General features: G+C 53.5%; 2 non-coding genes across 2 annotated transcripts; both read right to left on the reverse strand.

Annotated features, from left to right (window-relative positions):
• Positions 1-74, reverse strand: TRNAN-GUU (transfer RNA asparagine (anticodon GUU)). The gene has a single exon. It is a non-coding gene; the product is annotated as a tRNA-Asn (tRNA).
• A 5,341-nt stretch (positions 75-5,415) lies between these two features.
• TRNAN-GUU (transfer RNA asparagine (anticodon GUU)) lies at positions 5,416-5,489 on the reverse strand. The gene has a single exon. It is a non-coding gene; the product is annotated as a tRNA-Asn (tRNA).
• Positions 5,490-6,081: the final 592 nt, after the last annotated feature.

The following is a 6,081-nucleotide window of genomic DNA, read 5'->3' on the forward strand; positions in this document are numbered from 1 at the left end:
CGTCCCCGGGAGCGCTCGAACCTCCAACCTTTCGGTTAACAGCCGATCGCGCTAGCCAATTGCGCCACGGAGACAGTCCTGCTCTACTCTCACCACCATCAGAACATATCTTCAAAGCTCTCAGCCCAAAGAAAAAAAAGCGCCGCACCACTACCGGGTGTGCTCGAACCTCCAACCTTTCGGTTAACAGCCGATTGCACCAGCCAATTGCGCAACGGAGACAGTCGTGCTCCACTCTCACCACCGTCAGAACATTTCTTCAGACCTATCAGCCCAAAGGAAAAAAAGCGCCCCACCACCACCGGGTGGGCTCGAACCTCCAACCTTTCGGTTAACAGCCCATGGCGCTATCCAAAATTGCCATGGAGACAGTCGTGCTCCACTCTCAACACTGTGAGAACATTTCTCCAAAGCAATCAGCGCAAAGAAAAAAAGCGACACACCGTCCCCGGGAGCGCACGAACTTCCAACCTTTCGGTTAACAGCCGATCGCGGTAGCCAATTGCGCCACGGAGACAGTCCTGCTCCACTCTCACCACCTTCAGAACATATCTTCAAAGATCTCAGCCCAATGAAAAAAAAGCGCCGCACCACCACCGGTTGGGCTCGAACCTCCAACCTTTCGGGTAACAGCCGATCGCGCTAGCCAATTGCGCCACGGTGACAGTCGTGCTCCACTCTCACCACCGTCAGAACATATCATCAAAGCTATCAGCTCAAAGAAAAAGAAAGCGCCGCACCATTACCGGGTGGGCTCGAACCTCCAACCTTTCGGTTAACAGCCGATCGCGCTAGCCAATTGCGCCACGGAGACAGTCGTGCTCCACTCTCACGACCGTCAGAACATTTCTTCGGAGCTATCAGCCTAAAGAAAAAAAAGCGCCGCACCACCACCGGGTGGGCTCGAACCTCCAACCTTTCGGTTAACAGCCCATCGCGCTAGCGAAAATCGCCACGGAGACAGTCGTGCTCCACTCTCACCACTGTCAGAACATTTCTCCAAAGCTATCAGCGCAAAGAAAAAAAAGCGACACACCATCCCCGGGAGCGCTCGAACCTCCAGCCTTTCGGTTAACAGCCGATTGCGCTAGGCAATTGTGCCACGGAGCCAACCCTGCTCCACTCTCACCACCGTCAGAACATGTCTCCAAAGCTATCAGCGCAAAGAAAAAAGCAAACCACCGGGTGGGCTCGAACCTCCAACCTTTCGGTTAACAGCCGATCGCGCTAGCCAATTGCGCCATGGAGACAGTCGTGCTCCACACTCACCACCATCAGAACACATCTTCAAAGCTATCAGCGCAAAGAAAAAAGCAACACACCACTCCCGGGAGGGCTCGAACCTCCAACCTTTCGGTTAACAGCCGATCGCGCTAGCCAATTGCGCCACGGAGCCAGTCGTGCTCTACTCTCACCACCATCAGAACATATTTTCAAACTATCAGCGCAAACAAAAAAGCAACACACCACTCCCGGGAAGGCTCCAACCTCTAGTTTTTCTGTTAACAACCGAACGTGCTAGCCGATTGCGCCACGGAGACAGTCATGCCCCAATCTCACCACCGTCATGACATGTCTACAAAGCTATCAGCGCAAAGAAAAAGCAACACACCACTCCCGGGAGGGCTCGAAACTCCAACCTTTTGGCTAACAGCCGATCGCGCTAGCCAATTGCGCCACGGAGACAGTCGTGCTCCACTCTCACCTCCGTCAGAACATTTCTTCAAAGCTATCAGCGCAAAGAGAAAAGCGACACACCACTCCCGGGAGGGCTCGAAACTCCAATTTTTCGGTTAACAGCCCATCGCGCTAGCCAATTGCGCCACGGAGCCAGTCGTGCTCTACTCTCACCACCATCAGAACATATTTTCAAACTATCAGCGCAAACAAAAAAGCAACACACCACTCCCGGGAAGGCTCCAACCTCTAGTTTTTCGGTTAACAACCGAACGTGCTAGCCGATATCGCCACGGAGACAGTCATGCTCCAATCTCACCACCGTCATGACATGTCTACAAAGCTATCAGCGCAAAGAAAAAAGCAACACACCACTCCCGGGAGGGCTCAAACCTCCAATTTTTCGGTTAACAGCCGATTGCGCCAGCCAATTGCGCAACGGAGACAGTCGTGCTTCACTCTCACCACCGTCAGAACATTTCTTCAGACCTATCAGCCCAAAGGAAAAAAAGCGCCCCACCACCACCGGGTGGGCTCGAACTTCCAACCTTTCGGTTAACAGCCCATCGCGCTATCCAAAATTGCCATGGAGACAGTCGTGCTCCACTCTCACCACTGTCAGAACATTTCTCCAAAGCAATCAGCGCAAAGAAAAAAAAGCGACACACCATCCCCGGGAGCGCTCGAACCTCAAATGGTTCGGTTAACAGCCGATCGCGCTAGCCAATTGCGCCACGGAGACAGTCCTGCTCCACTCTCACCCCCATCAGAACATATCTTCAAAGCTCTCAGCCCAAAGAAAGAAAAGCGCCGCACCACCACCGGGTGGGCTCGAACCTCCAACCTTTCGGTTAACAGCCGATTGCGCCAGCCAATTGCGCAACGGAGACAGTTGTGCTCCACTCTCACCACCGTCAGAACATTTCTTCAGACCTATCAGCCCAAAGGAAAAAAAGCGACACACCACTCCCGGGAGGGCTCGAAACTCCAATTTTTCGGTTAACAGCCGAACGTGCTAGCCAATTGCGCCACGGAGACGGTCGTGCTCCAATCTCACCACCGTCAGAACAATTCTCCAAAGCTATCAGCGCAAAGAAAAAAAAGCGCCCCACCACCACCGGGTGGGCTCGAACCTCCAACCTTTCGGTTAACAGCCCATCGCGCTAGCGAAAATCGCCACGGAGACAGTCGTGCTCCACTCTCACCACTGTCAGAACATTTCTCCAGAGCTATCAGCGCAAAGAAAAAAAGCGACACACCATCCCCGGGAGCGCTCGAACCTCCAGCCTTTCGGTTAACAGCCGATTGCTCTAGGCAATTGCGCCACGGAGCCAGTCCTGCTCCACTCTCACCACCGTCAGAACATGTCTCCAAAGCTATCAGCGCAAAGAAAAAGCAAACCACCGGGTGGGCTCGAACCTCCAACCTTTCGGTAAACAACCGATCGCGCTAGCCAATTGCGCCACGGAGACAGTCGTGCTCCACTCCCACCTCCGTCAGAACATTTCTTCAAAGCTATCAGCGCAAAAGAAAAAAGCGACACACCACTCCCGGGAGGGCTCGAAACTCCAATTTTTCGGTTGACAGCCGAACGTGCTAGCCAATTGCGCCACGGAGACGGTCGTGCTCCAATCTCACCACCGTCAGAACATGTCTCCAAAGCTATCAGCGCAAAGAAAAAAGCAACACACCACTCCCGGGAGGGCTCGAAACTCCAACCTTTTGGTTAACAGCCATTCGCGCTAGCCAATCGCGCCACGGAGACAGTCGTGCTCCACTGTCATCCCCATCAGAACACATCTTCAAAGCTATCAGCGCAAAGAAAAAAGCAACACACCACTCCCAGGAGGGCTCAAACCTCCAACCTTTCGGTTAACAGCCGCTCGCGCTAGCCAATTGCGCCACGGACACAGTCGTGCTCCACTCTGACCACCGTCAGAACATTTCTTCAGAGCTATCAGCCCAAAGAAAAAAAGCGCCGCACCACCACCGCGTGGGCTCGAACCTCCAAACTTTCGGTTAACAGCCCATCGCGCTAGCCAATTGCGCAACGGAGCCAGTCGTGCTCCACTCTCACCACCATCAGAACATATTTTCAAACTATCAGTGCATACAAAATAGCAACACACCACTCCCGGGAGGGCTCCAACCTCTAGTTTTTCGGTCAACAGCCGAACGTGCTAGCCGATTGCGCCACGAAGACAGTCATGCTCCGATTTCACCACCGTCCGAACATGTCTACAAAGCTATCAGCGCAAAGAAAAAAGCAACACACCACTCCCGGGAGGGCTCGAACCTCCAATTTTTCGGTTAACAGCCGATTGCGCCAGCCCATTGCGCAACGGAGACAGTCGTGCTCCACTCTCACCACCGTCAGAACATTTGTTCAGACCTATCAGCCCAAAGGAAAAAAAGCGCCCCACCACCATCGGGTTGGCTCGAACCTCCATCCTTTTGGTTAACAGCCCATCACGCTATCTAAAATTGCCATGGAGACAGTCGTGCTCCACTCTCACCACTGTCAGAACATTTCTCCACAGCTATCAGCGCAAAGAGAAAAAGCAACACACCACTCCCGGGAGGGCTCAAACCTCCAATTTTTCGGTTAACAGCCGAACGTGCTAGCCAATTGGGCGACCGAGACAGTCCTGCTCCACTCTCACCACCATCAGAACATATCATCAAAGCTATCAGCCCAAAGAAAAAAAAAGCGCCGCACCATTACCGGGTGGGCTCGAACCTCCGACCTTTTGGTTAACAGCCGATCGCGCTAGCCAATTGTGCCACGGAGACTGTCGTGCTCCACTCTCACCACCGTCAGAACATGTCTCCAAAGCTATCAGCGCAAAGAAAAAAGCAACACACCACTCCCGGGAGGGCTCGAAACTCCATCCTTTTGGTTAACAGCCGTTCGCGCTAGCCAATCGCGCCACGGAGACAGTCGTGCTCCACTGTCATCCCCATCAGAACACATCTTCAAAGCTATCAGCGCAAAGAAAAAAGCAACACACCACTTCCAGGAGGGCGCCAACCTCCAACATTTCGGTTAACAGCCGATCGCGCTAGCCAATTGCGCCACGGACACAGTCGTGCTCCACTCTGACCACCGTCAGAACATTTCTTCAGAGCTATCAGCCCAAAGGAAAAAAAGCGCCGCACCACCACCGCGTGGGCTCGAACCTCCAAACTTTCGGTTCACAGCCCATCGCGCTAGCCAATTGCGCCACGGAGCCAGTCGTGCTCCACTCTCACCACCATCAGAACATATTTTCAAACTATCAGCGCAAACAAAAAAGCAACACACCACTACCGGGAGGGCTCCTACCTCTAGTTTTTCGGTTCACAGCCGAACATGCTAGCCGATTGCGCCACGGAGACTCCAATCTCACCAACGTCATGACATCACTACAAAGCTATCAGCGCAAATAAAAAAGCAACACACCACTCCCGCGAGGGCTCAAACCTCCAATTTTTCGGTTAACAGCCGATTGCGCCAGCCAATTGCGCAACGGAGACAGTCGTGCTCCACTCTCACCACCGTCAGAACATTTCTTCAGACCTATCGGCCCAAAGGAAAAAAAGCGCCCCACCACCACCGGGTGGGCTCGAACCTCCAACCTTTCGGTTAACAGCCCATCGCGCTATCCAAAATTGCCATGGAGACAGTCGTGCTCCACTCTCACCACTGTCAGAACATTTCTCCAAAGGAATCAGCGCAAAGAAAAAAAAGCGACACACCGTCCCCGGGAGCGCTCGAACCTCCAACCTTTCGGTTAACAGCCGACCGCGCTAGCCAATTGCGCCACAGAGACAGTCCTGCTCCACTCTCACCACCATCAGAACATATCTTCAAAGCTCTCAGCCCAAAGAAAAAAAAGCGCCGCACCACCACCGGGTGGGCTCGAACCTCCAACCTTCCGGGTAACAGCCGATCGCGCTAGCCAATTGCGCCACGGTGACAGTCGTGCTCCGCTCTCACCACCGTCAGAACACATCTTCAAAGCTATCAGCGCAAAGAAAAAAGCAACACACCACTCCCGGGAGGGCTCGAACATTCAACCTTTCGGTTACCAGCCGATCGCGCTAGCAAATTGCGCCACGGAGATAATCGTGCTCCAATCTCACCACCGTCAGAACATGTCTCCAAAGCTATCAGCGTAAAGGCAAAAGCAACACACCTTCCCGGGAGGGCTCGAAACTCCAGCCTTTCGGTTAACAGCCCATCGCGCTATCCAATATTGCCATGGAGACAGTCGTGCTCCACTCTCACCACTGTCAGAACATTTCTCCAAAGCAATCAGCGCAAAGAAAAAAAGCGACACACCGTCCCCGGGAGCGCACGAACTTCCAACCTTTCGGTTAACAGCCGATCGCGGTAGCCAATTGCGCCACGGAGACAGTCCT

This window comes from Rhipicephalus microplus, unplaced genomic scaffold (genome assembly GCF_043290135.1).
Source record: "Rhipicephalus microplus isolate Deutch F79 unplaced genomic scaffold, USDA_Rmic scaffold_12, whole genome shotgun sequence".
NCBI classification, from domain to species: domain Eukaryota; kingdom Metazoa; phylum Arthropoda; class Arachnida; order Ixodida; family Ixodidae; genus Rhipicephalus; species Rhipicephalus microplus.